The 15,790-nt window shown below is 38.2% G+C and overlaps 1 protein-coding gene across 5 annotated transcripts in view; it reads right to left on the reverse strand.

Moving 5' to 3' along the window:
• Positions 1–15,790, reverse strand: part of PPP3CA (protein phosphatase 3 catalytic subunit alpha) — a 299,763-nt gene that overhangs the window by 110,824 nt on the left and 173,149 nt on the right. The window lies entirely within an intron of this gene.

The following is a 15,790-nucleotide window of genomic DNA, read 5'->3' on the forward strand; positions in this document are numbered from 1 at the left end:
TGGACAAAGCCAATAAAAACCATAACCAATTAGCTTTCAAGGCGTAACGTCTAGATTTAAAAAAAAAAATCTCAGACTGTTTGCAGATGCACTGAATCAATAAACATAGCACTTAGAAGTTTCAGTTTTGAATACAGATTAAAATACTAAGCAGACTACTCTGTACTAGTTACTGAATAAAATTAATGAAGCATTTAGCCAGCTTCCCAGACTATTGTTTTGTGACCGTGGGGAATGAACCATTACTCACAGTGTTAAAAACACTTCAGACAACACACTACAGGTATGGAAAGATGGCACATCCATTCAAGAACCAGATATTCAGTTGTTGTTACCTTTCTTTACAAAATTAGCTTTGATCCCACTGAGCCTTTAATTTCTTATGCTTAGTTTTGGCCCAGAAGCAGATTAGGAAATGAGATAAGAATCTGTTCAGCCATTTTGGAGTTAAGTGAGAATGAAAAGCATTTTACAACCTAAAGAGTTTTCAGACTCATTTTCCACTCTAATACAAAAGAGCTTGCAGTAAACTTCATCCTGGACATGTACATAATCCTGGGCAAGAAATATTCTTTTCCTTGTTTGAAGGCACTTTCTTTTAAAATGTCCCTAACTTCATTTTAAAACCATGTGCTAAACAGGTGCATCCCCTGAATTTCAGATGATAGCTCAATATGTGACAAATTTTGCATGTTTTTGGCCAGGAGACGGGAGAGGAGGCAGACAGAGCAATTTATTTATTCCCTCTGGAAAACCGGAACTTTTACTGAGGCCAAATTCCACACCGTACAGGATATGAGTAAATCCCATTGACTTAGTGTGAGTTATTTGTATCCTGTGGCAAGAGAAAGCTGCCCAAGATGGAGCACTAATCATGCAATAACCATCCTTTTCAGTTTCTGTACCAAAGTTTTTTATTTCAACAAAATAAGGATGGTATTAGAAACTAGAATATTAATGAAGTAGCAGTTGTATGAATGCATCCTAAGAGGATATTAGTTGACGGGGCAGTGCCTGGATCCTTAAACAAAGATGCAAGTGCCAGTGTGAATAAGGTCTTATCTAGATTTAAGTGTCACCACTCTACATACTAGTACAATGGAGTGTCTGTAACTGGAATATTTTGAACAGCTTGGGGTACCTTATTATTTATTATTATTATTATACAGCATTTGCTTCTAATTATTTAGGCCTAAACCTACAAATGCTTAAGCACACATAATTTACGTATATCTACTATAGTACATTACGATAGTTATACTAATGAACATATGTTGTGTTCCCATAAATTCTATTTTAAGCCAAAACATGTATATTCTTTTTGAATAATGGTTTATCACTAGCCTACCAAATCATATAGGAACAATAATACAAAAAAAAGGGATAACATGAAACTATAATTTTTTCATATTGTATTGTAAGCAATTCAGTATTTGTGAGATTAAAAAAGCACTTATTAATACAGTGTTTGAAAAAATTAAACTTTGTACATTATTCCACGCGTTCCTCCTCAAGTCTGTCACTCAGCTGAATGACATGTTTCAAAAAGGAAACTGACTACTTTTAGCGAAGATCAAGAGTAGTATCGACTTTTACATAAAAAGTTCCTTTTTAACGGCAACTACTCTAGCACTAGCTTTTTTCCAGCTACAGCTTTATTGTTTGGTCTATATTTTTTTTATAAGAGCCCATCTTAAAATTAACGCGTCTTTCACTACTTCTCTTATCTCTCTTCATGTCCATAACAAACATCTTGCATGGCTCTTATTTTATTTTGCTCTTATTTTCTTTCAGAGGTATCACACAGCTGTAATGATTAAGGGTCTGGTCCTGCAAACGTTTATGTATATGAACACTTTCACACTGATTGAAGCTGAACCTGAGCAAGGATGTTATTTGATAGAGAGAAAGACTGTGAGAAGTTGCAGCCACAACAGAGTCTCCTTTGGTTGAAGATACATACCTAGAATTGGTTAAGTCAGTCCATATTTTAGAAGTGCTTCCGCATTCCTTTGCTGATGCTAAGCTCTCATATAACAGTTCCCGCAAGTAACAATTTCTACTATCTCTGGTTGGCTAGGAAATTCTATCCCAACCTGGCAGATGATTACTTGACCTCAGTTACATACACCTTTATCGCCTGTCAGCTGGACTACAACAATGCAATGCCTGGGCACAAAGCCACAAGTCCTTAACCTTCATCCAAGTAAAGAACGTAGCAGCAGCTCTCCTCAGCAACACATGCTACCATGAGCACATCAAATCTGCTCAACCAAAGCTTGAGGATGATAGTAACACTGCATCTCAGGCTCAACAGAGATGTCCACTATAATGCTCGTCTGTGCCAGAAACAGACCTTTCTTGGGGGCCAGGTCAAGACTGGAATGAACACCTGCATGATCTAAAAATCAACTAAAAAAAAAATCACCGCTTTCGGTTCCAAGTGCAAGACACGCTTCTTTGACTTTGCCTTCATTAACTAACACACACAGCATCTTAGACATAGAAAATTTGAAAGAATTTTTGGGGCAAGGAATTTTCTCTTCTGTAAAAAAAGCACCTTTGTACTACAATAGAGAAGTGCACAGTTCCAGGGTTCCAAAGCGTGCCTAAGCAATTTGCTCCATGACCCCAACCATAAGCTCCTACAGCAGCTTCATGCCACTGGAACAATGAAACCATTGACCAACACAGTTAGGTCCATTATCCTGGGAGATGGGACATTTAGCAGAAATTGGACCAATACTATCAAATTTGCAGCCAGATAAAATGAGAATAACCACTAATCTTGCAACCTGCAGAGCTGTATGCAAAACCAAACCTCTTTGCCCAAGCTTTCCTGCAATATCATCTGCACTCACCGTCTTCTAAACTCTGGCCTCTTGCCTATTAGGAAGATAGATAGGCATAACTTTGTCATTATATTTTTAATCTTGGTAGATGTCCAGATGAACATCAATAGAAGAACTGGATAGACAGATCGATGAATTCCACCTTAAGTTTTCCTAGACACTTCTACTGTGCTGAAAGGGGAATTCAGACATGTGAAAACAAATCACCAAAATGAACACCGTTGTGTTCTGTTTAAGGTGTGTCTATGGCAGACAGGTAGGTTAAAAAGTTAGGATCCAGATAATGCTCCCCCCCTGGATTATGATGTAGTGAGCTCCCCAACAGACAGAGCTGCTAACACTAAAGTGGCTATATGTAAACCATCTCTGACTAAAGGTAGATAGGATCCTGCATTGCCAATCCCAAGCATTCAAAAATCTTGTGTCACGCCACAAAAAAAAGTCACGAGATTGGCTTCAAAGTAATGAGATTTTTAGAAACAATAAATGTTGTGGTCTTTTCATTTGCCTTCTAATTTCTGAGAATTTAGGATTCATTTAGTCCATCTTGTCAGATGTTTTACCAGAGCCATAAGGGCTAAACTTTTTATTAATATCAATTATTACAGAAAGCCAAGATTCTCATGTAATCTCTTAGCTCTAGGAGCTGGGGCTTTAAGACAGACACCAAATATAATAAGATTTGTGATAAAACTGCAAGGCTCTGTTGGGAAACTTTGGGCTCTAGTAGCTGGCATGAAACGAGAGCTCAAAAGCCTGAAATAATGCAACCCTTACTATGTATGGTAGCTGACTGTTCAATCGGCTCTCCTCTGTTTATCACAATATGTATTTTAATTAAATAATCAGGCCACTGTAGGGACAAGTTAACTGTTTCCTTATATTTTGATTACCCAAACTGACAACAATCCCAGCTAAGCAAACAAGCAAATCTTGTTCTCAAGAGTACACGATCTTCATTTCATGAGACAAAATAGTCACGCCTCCTCTAACCACTAAATTCGGTAGTGTTGAGTCTTCTTTGAAGGAAAAGCAAGTACCTTCTCTGTTGCCATGGTTAATACGATTGACTGGCTAGCCAGTATTCTGAGAAAACTGCTGCACGACAGGGTCATCTTAAATGACAAGCCGCGTTCATCAGTCCAGGACTCAGGAGGAACAATCCTCAGCGACTGAACGCTGCCAAGGAAGTGAAAATGGGCGTTCCGAGTAAAATCTACTATTTCTGACCCAGCAACTTTTATGGGCTACTGTCCACTTCTTTAGATCCCAACAGTACAGCCATTTGTAATGGTTTTAGGAGACAGAGCTCAATACTGAGGCAAAAATTATTACATTACTATAAAAAGCAACAGAGAGTCCTGTGGCACCTTACAGACTAACAGACGTATTGGAGCATAAGCTTTCGTGGGTGAATACCCACTGCGTCAGACCCATACATTATTATAATTTATTCTTATAATGTTAGATTACAAATTTGCCTTTGCCTTTACTGAATTTTTAAGAAATCCATGGGAGGCCTCTGCTCACTGTCACCTAGTGACAGGCCAAGTGCAAGGGAAGATAACATCTCCTTGGCCATAAAACCCCATTTATTACACCCAAATGAGTACTCTGAAATATAGCTTTTAACTTCTATTTGCTTTAATATTCTGTATGATTTTCTTATTTTTGAAAGATGTATGTGTGTTCATTACTGCAATTCATGTTTGCATAGGATATTTAATAGAGTCTTTAACTGCAAATTGTAAATATACTGCAAATAGTGGGTTGTAAATCCAAAACATATTTGGTTGAAAGACCAACTCACCGGAATACCTTATTGAGAAAAACAGGACATGTCTTTTTGTATAAGATACCAACTGGTATGGATATGATCTTATCTTGAAAAAAAAACTTTGTACGATATTAATATTTTAAGAGACGACATAATTGTGTAAAAGAATGTAAGGCTATTCTCTATTCAAGAGAAGTGATGCTGAGGAATCCGTTATCAAGAATCAAACTCAGACATAAGAATGGACTTTTCATGCCTTCCCCTTATCAAAAGAAAATCATTCAGTTTAAAAACCATACAAAATTTTAGAAATGTCCCTATTAAGATTAATCTCTTTTATAAGCACTCTAATGTCTTCATTCATTTAGCTTTCAGGATAACATGTATAGTTGGGAAATGTTATCATTACTTCTCTGACCTCATGTTTCCACTTAAAGGTGAAAATCTTTGTTTATTCCTTAGGTACCTAAGATGGCATATGATTATATTTGCAAATATACATCTCAAAAGATTGTATCTAAATGTAAGCCTCATATAATAACTTCGTGATGTCAACACTATGAGAATAAAATGTTTTATGTACAAATACAGCAAGGTAATTTGATGCTACAACCGGTTACTAATGTAAGAAGCAATTGAAAGGATAAAATGCTGCCATTAACTGGGAATTAGTTATCTGGCAATGCTTAAGCAACTTCTTACCAAACTCAGAATTACACAAAAACTTCTCCAGACATTGTTAAGAAGAGACAATGTCTTTTTAATGACCACCTATTAAGTTTGAAGACTAAGTTTAAAAATATGACTTTGAGAGATCAAATACTTCTCTATATAAAATAGGAGTATCTGGAATAATTGGAAGCAAAATTTCAACTCCGATTACACCCAGATGACACTGATCTAGAGTTAAACTCTTTGGCTTATGCAGATGACATCGTACAACTGGCAGACACGTTCAATTTAATGATGATATACTTCATTACCTTGGAAAATTGGTGGTGTCGACTTTGACTTACAACATGTGTCAGAATGACGAAGGGGTTGGAAAAGAGACAATAGATAAAGTATTTAAATGTAGCAGTGGTGCAGTCATAGAACAAGTAAATGCATACCTAGGAAGCTTGATCAGTACCAAGAGGTCCATCAAGAATGAGGTTAAAAGGAGCTTTAGTTACAAATGCAGCACAGAAGTTGATAAAATTATGGACTTATAAAAACATTATCCTTGGTACCAAAATTAAAATGTATCAAACCAGTGTACTAATAGTATTACTCTATAGTCTGGAGGCAGCTGAATTAAATGAAACAGCCAGCCAGAAAACTGGAGTCAATAGAGATACGAGTTCTTTGGAAGATGAAGGTGTAAAATGGAATGATTTTAAGACAAATTAAGAAGTTAGATGGAGAGTACAATGTGAAATCAGGCTACACTGTTGGCTGCAGTCAAAAAGATTATGATAATGCGGACACTGTACAAGACAAACAGATGATAGGATGCTACACAAAATAATGCAAATGCAACCAAGATCAGTCAGACCTAGAGGCTGACCACTGACTAGATGGTGGGACATTATACATGGACATGACCAGGCTGGGCTTAATGGAGGAAGAAGCCATTGAAAGGAATGAATGGTGACACTGTACTGCTCCCAGTGTCTGTAAAGATTCTTTGGGATGAGATGAAGATCATAAAATCCTGACAGAACTAAAGGGGTATCTCAGAAAATGGACTCAATAAAAGAAAGTTAAACATGAACTGTAAAGACATTGAGGATTTCCCACCCCAGAGACAGAGGCAATTAGAACCTTGCTGTACATGCCTTCACACAGTACATACTAATGAGCTGAAGTGCTACTAAGCCTATCCCATGAATGTGCTCATTCAATGCAAGGCTGACAGCAGCTCATATCTGAATTTAGTCAATCCCTGAAAGAGTTGGGCCTTCCTCCTCCATTGAAACTATAGAAGGCTAGTATAAATCTCTCTGAAAAACACTCTGCTCCCTTTCCTCCACTTCACATCGCTCTCATCTCAGCTCTTTCTGTTCCTCTCATCCCTATAAGCAAACAAACACAGTAACAAAGCAGCAGCCGCCTTCCCAGTGTAGTACTGTTTGTGCTGTTAAACGTCAAAATGTTTAGACTGTGTATTCCTGGAACGGAGACATCGGCAAACCCGGGTAAACCGAGAAATAGTGGGATTTAATTTGGATTTAAGATTCTTAATTTTCATTAAATTTGCCTGTCTCAAGATAACTTCTTGAAAGGTTTCTTTTAAGTAGCTGATTTAAATATTTTGTTGGGTTTTGTAGGACTTAGTTCATTCACCTCTGATTATTCATAAACTATTAAAGTTATTCATGATAAACCAAACAAGATCCACCTATCTTTAAACAAAATTCCTTGTCCATCTATAAACTGTTTTAGTTATCTATGATACACAAAAACAAGACTCACTACTAATTTTGGAATTAATGTACTTTCATTTTATTTTACCTAGAAAAGAGCATCTCCACCAGAGCAGGTAAAAAAAAGGGGTAATCTTTGTTGGAAACTCTCCACAGAGAGACATACTGAAGACACTGTAGCTGAAGCAACCATCCTTTATTGTGTGTGTTCTATTTTGTTTTGGTTTTCTTTTACTTTCATGAATAATAATATAACCATAGTTAATAAGTGTGATTATTTTTCTCGTCTTTAATTGTGGTGTCCCCAAAGGCATGGCAAAGAATTTGATGTGAACAAAACAGTGGCAGTCTCATTCCTGAATTGGCAAGAAGAGAGACAAGTATGAAGATTTGGCCTACCATTTCTTGTTTCTCTGGCTTCCAAATTTTAGTAATTTGGGGACAAAGTTACATGAGACTCAACTGAAAACACTTCTTTCTGTCCCACCCCTATAATATTTTTTTCTAGGCATGCTTTTGCCAGCTATGACAATAATAATATTTCCCAGATCTTGCTTCGTTAAAGAAAAGAAAAAGAATGACGAGAAACCATTCCAAATGTTCTCCAAATTAGGTATAGGACTGCTTTCCTCTCTTAGATTGCTGTTAAATCCACCTGACAAGGGTATTGTAAGGAACAATTAGTTCATTGGCTCTGAAAAGGTAAAGTGCTAAGTATTGTTACAATATGAAATGACATTGAGCTTTCAGTGTAATGTCGAATGACAATTCAAGCAGGAGCTAGGCAACAAAACATTCCCCCTCCCCTTGAGCATAGAAAGTCACTACATTCTGTACTTAGAGTGAAATATTCTGCAAGTGACAGCAGAGCCCATAATACTGCTCTCTTACAGACTATAGCCAAATTAGGAAACGCTGCTGCATAATAACTGTGAATCATAAAACAGTGTATTGAGCAACTTAAAAGGCAATTTGTACTTCTAAATTTAATATTTTATTCCCTACAGCCACACTTTTATTTCAATTTTCCATCACTTATATGTAGAGTCCCATAACTAATATTCATTATTAAGGAACACACATTTCAGCTTTGCCAAGTTTTTGAATTATTAATAATGGTACAATCATTATATCAGCCTTTGTAAACATAAGAATGCCATTCCACCCAGGAGTGCCTCTGCTTGTGTAACTATACCCGAATTCAGTCAGTCACAAGCAGCAATGTTTTACATTTTGTAATTTCCAAAGCATCTGTTGATCAAGGTACAGAAGGGGAAGGATAGGGAGATAAACAGGAAAAGCAACTAAGGAGGTAGGTGCAAGATAAAGCAGCCCTCATCCTCCCACTCTAACTTACATTACACTATCCCCAACGCGCCTGAGGCCAAATTCAGTGCCGGACTGAGTGGCCAGAACTCCTAGTGACTTTGTGGAGAGTGACATCCACCTATTTCAAAGTAAATTTGATCCTCACAAAATACAAAATGGTGTAAATTACAATAGTTTTAGACACCTACTGAATGCCAAATCAGCACAAGCTATGTAGATTTTTTATTATACTCCCATTTTATACCCAATATGTAATTCATTCTAACATCTGCATCGCCACACAATTAGGCCCACAGCCTCCTTCATCCACTGTGAACATTTGTAACAAGGCCACCATTGAAACAGTGCTAGAGTATTTGAAAAGCTTTACCTAGAATAAGCTATAATAAATAACAGTACTTTGGTAATATGAAGGAATGGGAAGCAGGCTAGTACTCAAATAGTGTATTTCACCATGAAAGCACATTTTCATTTGACACTGATCAATCAAAGTGAACCCTTCTTCTGAGTAACTGGACTGGTGGAGGCTGAGCATGCAGTTTATGATTATTCCGGCACAGAGCAATTATCTAAGCATGCTGGCTAGCAAGTCAATTGTACTAACCACAGCAAAGGAAGGTATTTGCCAGCTCTCCAGTACTAAATTATGGGGGAAAGTCTGCGACATGATCTTGCAATAATAAAGCAATGGCTTTCTTCACAAAGACTCAGAACTGGGTTCTTCATCACTGAAAATGGGCTAAACATTCTTAAAGCAATTGAAGATGGCAAGTATAAAATTTTAGCCATAATGTTCACACTGTCTCACTCCTGTGGTTTGGGAGATTGGGAGTCTTGGAGAAATAGCACAAATACAGTATTCTTTCTCAATGGCTAGAAAAAAGCTGTGCAGTTCTTTTAGGCATTCTCCCAAGCCAGTGAATATCCTGCTAGAATTTTGGTCAAAGCAAAGAGTGAGAGCAAGAAAGGAAAATGATGCAGTTTTTTTACCTTGATAATCATTTAAGGATAGTAAAGAGCTGTGTATTTAAATATTAATAAAAAAGATAACTAGCAGGATTAGCCCAGTGTTAGTTCTTTGCTTGCTAAATTGCTTGCCCAAAGATGGGTGGGTACCAAATGAATATTTAGAAAGGTAGATCCAGACTTTCTCTAGAACTTGCAGAATAAGTGACATTTTTAAACATAAACCTGCCAAGATATAATTAAATACACAAATATACTTCAGTAAATGGACACTGTACCTATGTTTAATTAATTCTAAAATTACCAAAATACATAAAAATCTGGTGGTTTTATCAATTTATGCTTTTTACTCCATTTTTGCTCTCTGTGCTGTTCAGCCTTACTTTTCTCTATGTCAGTAGAGCGAGGATCACAGTGGGGGAAGAGAGGCATTGCAGTCTAACTCTATTTTCTATCGCCATTGTACCAAAATCAGGTCATGATGGATTGATTGACACTACCTGTTTCAGGACAGATGAACAATTCTGTTTTTAGGACTGTAATGATTTGTAAATTAGATGGATCAAAAAACTCTGACAAATAGCACAAAGCTTTTCTATGCACTACCACAAAGAACTCTGGATGAGAAAAATGTGTTTAGTGAAGTGCAGGGTCATGACTAGCACTGGCTAAGACAACTACAAACATTCATTACCTATCCCCTATTTGACAATCTTTTTTAAATACTATAGGTGAGTAGTTTCCAATATATCCCTGAAAACTTAATTTGATGCCTATTTAAATATATTGTAGGTGTGGTACATTCATTTCCTCTACAATCCAATAACTACCACTCCTCTCAGGCACGAGTCAAGTGCCTGAATTTTACGTCCCTTGCTAGAACCTCAGTTATCTTTTGTGTTTCTCTTTCTTGTTGTTATAGTGCAGACTTGGGAATGAGCGACTGGGGATGGATTACTTGATTACCTGTTCTGTTCACTTGATGATTACCCTCTGCGGCACCTGGCATTGGCCACTGTCAGAAGATAGGATACTGGGCTAGATGGACCTTTGGTCTGACTCAGTATGGCCGTTCTTATGTTCCCTTGGTATTAAAAAGAGGAGTTGAATCGAGTCTCCCTTGAAAGCCATCCTGGGAGGGTGAATAAAGAAGAGTCACAAAATACCAATGTTTTTGTAAGTTTGCAAAATGTTTTTAAAAGCTTGAGCAGCACCTCAACCTTTAACTCCCTAGGCTCATCCATCCTGAAGTAAAGACTTTCAGTCTTTCGGTCTGTGTCTCTATAACAGCTGAATAAACTCAGACTCTGATTAAATATTGACAAGGTTACATAAAAGTCACCATGCAGGTCTCATCATCATTAGGGCTCCATCCCCCCCTACACAAATTTGCATCACCACATGTTTTTGTAAAGTTGGCTTTATGAGTTAAATTAAATGATGGCACCGTACCAAACAGCCTACTGCCATACCCCTCATCTTGTACTGACAAGCTGAGTCAGAACTTGAATTGAAGACCCGCAGGAAAGCTCTGGTGCTTTGGGAAGTGATGCTGATGATTCAGTAAGTGGCATTCCTCCCTGGGAGTCAGCACTGACACAAAGATAAGGACTATCTTACCCACGTGAATTTAGCGAGAATTTCTTTACAAGGACATTACGGAGTTCAGTTCTCCTAATTGTAGAGCAGACATGACAGACTCGCTGGCATCATCTCAAATTAACTATGTCTACTGCATGACCATACTTTTGTTAGTCCCCAGTTCATGGAATTTACAGCCTTCGACATGCAGTAAGCCTTAACAATACACACATGCACCCAGAAATTCACACACTGTTTCTTTCTGGCTAAGAGTCCCCCATTTCTCCCACTCCATTAGATTTTGATTTACCATTCAATTGATTTACCATTATCTAACTCCATTCTCTATTACTCCATAACTTCAGGGAAAACTGTTATTGTGTTATTAAATACAGAAAAGTACGTCTGTGGTGTTAATATTACAAGCCCGGGTGGGAGTACATTTGGTAGTCACAAACTATTTTTAAAGTATTTACTGTGTTCCTAATACAAAAGAAACGTTGTCCGGTTTGTCATAGACAAGAAACCAGAAGCAGTAGAAAATAAAACCTATTTTAAGTTGTTTGGGTATGCACAAACGTTAGGAATTATACCTGACGTACAGCCCATACTCATATTTAGTCTTTATGATTTACTTCACCCATCCCAAAATGGAAAAAAAACAACAACCCACGTATTTAATTGGAAATAAATACCAGAGGCCTACACTCATGATTGCCTCTACTGCAGAGTGTACTAAACTAGCCTATTTATATGCTGGAAAGAAAAAGAAAGGAGGACAGACGTATTAGGAAAGATTTCAATTTCAAGTCATATTACACAGTGTGTATAAACAAAAAATAGTCTTAACATAATACCTTCATGTCCTTTTAAAAAAGATGTATACCCTTCATCTAATCTTGTTCTATAAAACACTACTAGTAGTTGGAAAGATCATTCTTACAGGGCCTGAATCTGCCACACTTACATTGTATAGTATGAGCAACCCCATTAAAATATGTGGGACTACTCATGTATGAAGGTGCTTAGTGACATGAGTAAGTGTGGCAGAACTAGGCGCCACATCAAAAGCAATACAGGTATTCAAATGCACTGCATGTAAGTGTCACATGAAACATCCTCTTTCACTTTAAATGCTTTCCTTAGACGTCTTTAACATAGGTACTGAACACAAGCAATACATCAGAGTTAATTAATTCCAAGGTGTCAGCACTCATCCACCACTGCAGCAGAAGACAGCAACTGCAGATCTGTTGACTGTATTGTGAGAGAAATTCCATCTGGAGTGTTTGGGAGGAGAGGGGGAGGAAATGGCACTTTTTTTCCCCTTTTGTTTTCAACAGCAGGGAGGGATAGCTCAGTGGTTTGAGCACTGGCCTGCTAAACCCAGTGTTATGAGTTCAATCCTTGAGGGGGGCCATTTGGGGATTTAGTTGGGGATTGGTCCTGCTTTGAGCAGGGAGTTGGACTAGATTAACCTCCTGAGGTCCCTTCCAACCCTGATATTCTATTCTATGATTTTTGTAAAAAACACCAGTGACTGTAAGATTGAACAGGTGGTTCAATATGGTGAACCATCAAGCTGGCAAAAACTAATCAAGTCTGTGTGAGCCTGGAGGTCCCCTCTCCCCTCACCTTTTCCAATATTACCCTAGTAACAGTCAGTCTGTGTAATGTTGCAGGATGATATATTGTATCTTACAGCTCACCTTTCTCCATACAAATTGTTTGTCATATATTCTGTCAGCTCAACCAGGATCAGGGGATTAAAAAGGAATACTAGCTCTGGCTCAGTGAGTCCATAGCACTGTATCTTTTAATGAGACATTCTGTATCTTCCCAGGCTCGCCATTAAAAGGGATTCAATTCCGAATCCTGGAGTTAGGAAGCATGAATTACCACCACAAAATGTGTCCAAAATCTTTCTGTCCCAATTCCCCCTCCACCCATTTTCTTTAAGCAGCACAAGTTATAATAAATATGCCTACAAAGGTTTCCAGATGTGGGTACTTCTTTGTGATTAAACACAACAAACAGCTAACCTCAAGCTAGCTACCATGTACTGTAGCAGGATTAGCACTTCATCATTAATACTCTGAGCCATTCTCTTTCCTCCAATTGCAAAGTGCCTACGTGCAACAGCTACATTTGAATAGCAGAATAAGCAATGTGTCAGCAACAGTGAGTACATGCCAAAAATGGTAAGTAATACATTCAGATAGAACGGCATGCTCTTGCTCTTTTCATGACCTCATATGATCAAAGACACATTTCAGAAGTACTGTCTCGTACTCTAACCTGATTAATTTTTAAGTAATAGTATGCCTCTCTATGCAATAAACCATAGTTTGGCAGATTTGTAAAGAGAATTGGGGCACACTATTCTGCCCTTCCGAAACAGCACTTTCCATTATACTGGGGGATTGTTAACATTATCAAGGTCACATAAGAGAATCTGCAACTTCATACCCTTCCACGTGCCTGACATGAGCAGCTAGAAAAATAAGCAATAAAAACAATGTTTGGCATTTGGAATATTAACATGAGACCTGATTTGCAAGCTTATGATTTGTCATCCTAGATCAGTGTCAGCGCAATAACAAGAGAAGAAAATAATTTAAAACTGAAATGTATTAACTAGTTTAAACAGTCCATCAATATGCAGCATTTGTGTGAAAGAAATAAAAAAGGCTAAAATGTTTCAGTAATAACAGTGTGTAACATTTTAATGCAGCTAACAACCATTTAAAATAAGCATCTTGATTAAGCAACTGTTACCCTACTCAACCAGACCCACCTACAAAGTTAACCACCAGAGTTTATGCTTTGGGCCTGTTCATGACAATGTATGGCAGTATATTGATGACAGAAGACTGACTCCTTTAGCAACAATATATTAATACTAGGTCAGGCCTGCATTTCTGGAAAACTTCTATTACATGGTTTGTGACAGAATTTTAAAGCTACTTAAGCCACAAAAAAAAGTACAGACCAGCAGAGTCCTCGAGATATGTATAGTATCCATTTCAGATCAGTTTCCTGCAATCCTTCCCTCTGCATTATAATAGCAAGGTTTGTACTCTCAGCAGGAGTTTTACGTTAATAAAAATACATTTTTCATATGAGAAGATTAGCTGTAAGAACAAGTCCATTAGCAATTGTGAGACCTTCAATTATCGTGTTGCTTAGAGTAAGATATGAAAACATTAATATTAAATATTTTACTGTGAAAAGTGGAAAAATCAATCAAGGGTCACTTCAAATTTGAAAGGCTAAAAATGATGTCTTCAGTGTAATAGAAGTTTTTAAAATTCCCAAATCTATAGCAGCGACTTCCAACACAATGCTCCTCTGCAAGATCGCAGTTTTGCTTCTTATAGTGACGGAAGCTATTTTTTATTTACCAAAGTTTCTCCAGCCAAAGAATCATGTACATGTAACCCCAGTACACAGAACAGATGGACATTCCCAAGTGAGACTTCTGCCCTCCTTAAATATACTTGATATTCCTAAATGATGTGATAGCGTCTTGGCTGCCTTCACTAATGTTGTGAAAATCTTGTGTTTGGCCTGTATCATGCCCATTCCTGAGTTATTTGGCCAATTCAGCCAAACATTAATGGGTTTAGATACACAGACCAATTTGCTCTGAATTTGCAATTTCCTCTGTCAAATACACAAATATTCCATCCCAAAGACAGACAGACACTTTAGGAAAGAGCAATGACACCAGCGAAGGCTGAGTGACAAAAAAGTTAAATCTATACATGGCTGATTGATTTCAGCCAGGAAGTCACTAGCTGGCTGAAGGCACATACCAATCCAGCTGTGATACTAACAGAAGGAGAATGGCCCTGTTATGTGGGTGCTAGTCTGGGACTTCAGAGATCTAGATTCAATCTTCTGTTCCACCACAGACTTCCTGTGTGATAATGGGCTACTCACTGAGTCTCTCTGGGACTCTGTTTCTTCAGTACTTAACATTACATAGCACTTTGTCTGTTCAAAGCACAGTCCCCATTGACTTCACTTGCAGCTGTGAGTGCTCAGCACTTCTGCAAATCAGACCCCAAGGTCTCAAGTCAGGGACCAAGAAAATTAGGAATGTACATTTAGTGGACCACCTGTGAAAAGTTTGATTTTAGTGACTTGCCTAGGATCAAACAGGAACTCTGTCAGAGGGAGGGATACAATTAAATTCTCCAGGAAGCATTCAACTGTCTCATCCACGAGACCATCCTCTCTCTTCCCTGAAATCCCCTGCCTCATTCCCTACCCACCTTCCAAGATGGACAGCCATCACTTCAGGAGAAGGAAGATGGATGAGGGTTAACTGTGATTGTGGGGCCTATTTCTGATCCCCTATGAAGTTATGCCTCCGAACAGAGTTCCTCTGGGCGGGATCCACTGACTCCTTAGGTACCTTTGAGAAGCAGTGGGTGTTGTCACGGGTTCTCTGCTTGGTGTCCCCTTCCAGTTCCCTGATTTTTGCCCTATAACCTTCAGTCTCATCCATTTTTGCCCCAGTATTCAGTTGTAGCCCAGGTCCACTGGCCCCTCCCCCCAGCTAAGTGGGGGGTCCTTTAGCTATGGCAGGCCCAGGCCTGCTGTCTCCTGGTATTTACAATAGGTACCCACCTTCCAACATCTGCAACAAATGAGGGCAGGGAGTCCTGCAGACAACAGTATCATTCATTACACAACCCTGATTCATCCCTAGCGAAGGTCCATCTACTTGGTATTGTGTATGCAATTTCCTAGGTTCTAAAAACAGTAAATTATGAAAAGATCAGTTCCACTGTCTGGCATCATATAAAGATCCACATGGCTCATCAGCAAGGTTGTAATCTTCAGATCCACTGCACAGTCCTCTGCCA

Source organism: Terrapene carolina, unplaced genomic scaffold, assembly GCF_002925995.2.
Source record: "Terrapene carolina triunguis isolate 2854851 unplaced genomic scaffold, T_m_triunguis-2.0 Scaffold706, whole genome shotgun sequence".
NCBI lineage: Eukaryota > Metazoa > Chordata > Testudines > Emydidae > Terrapene > Terrapene triunguis.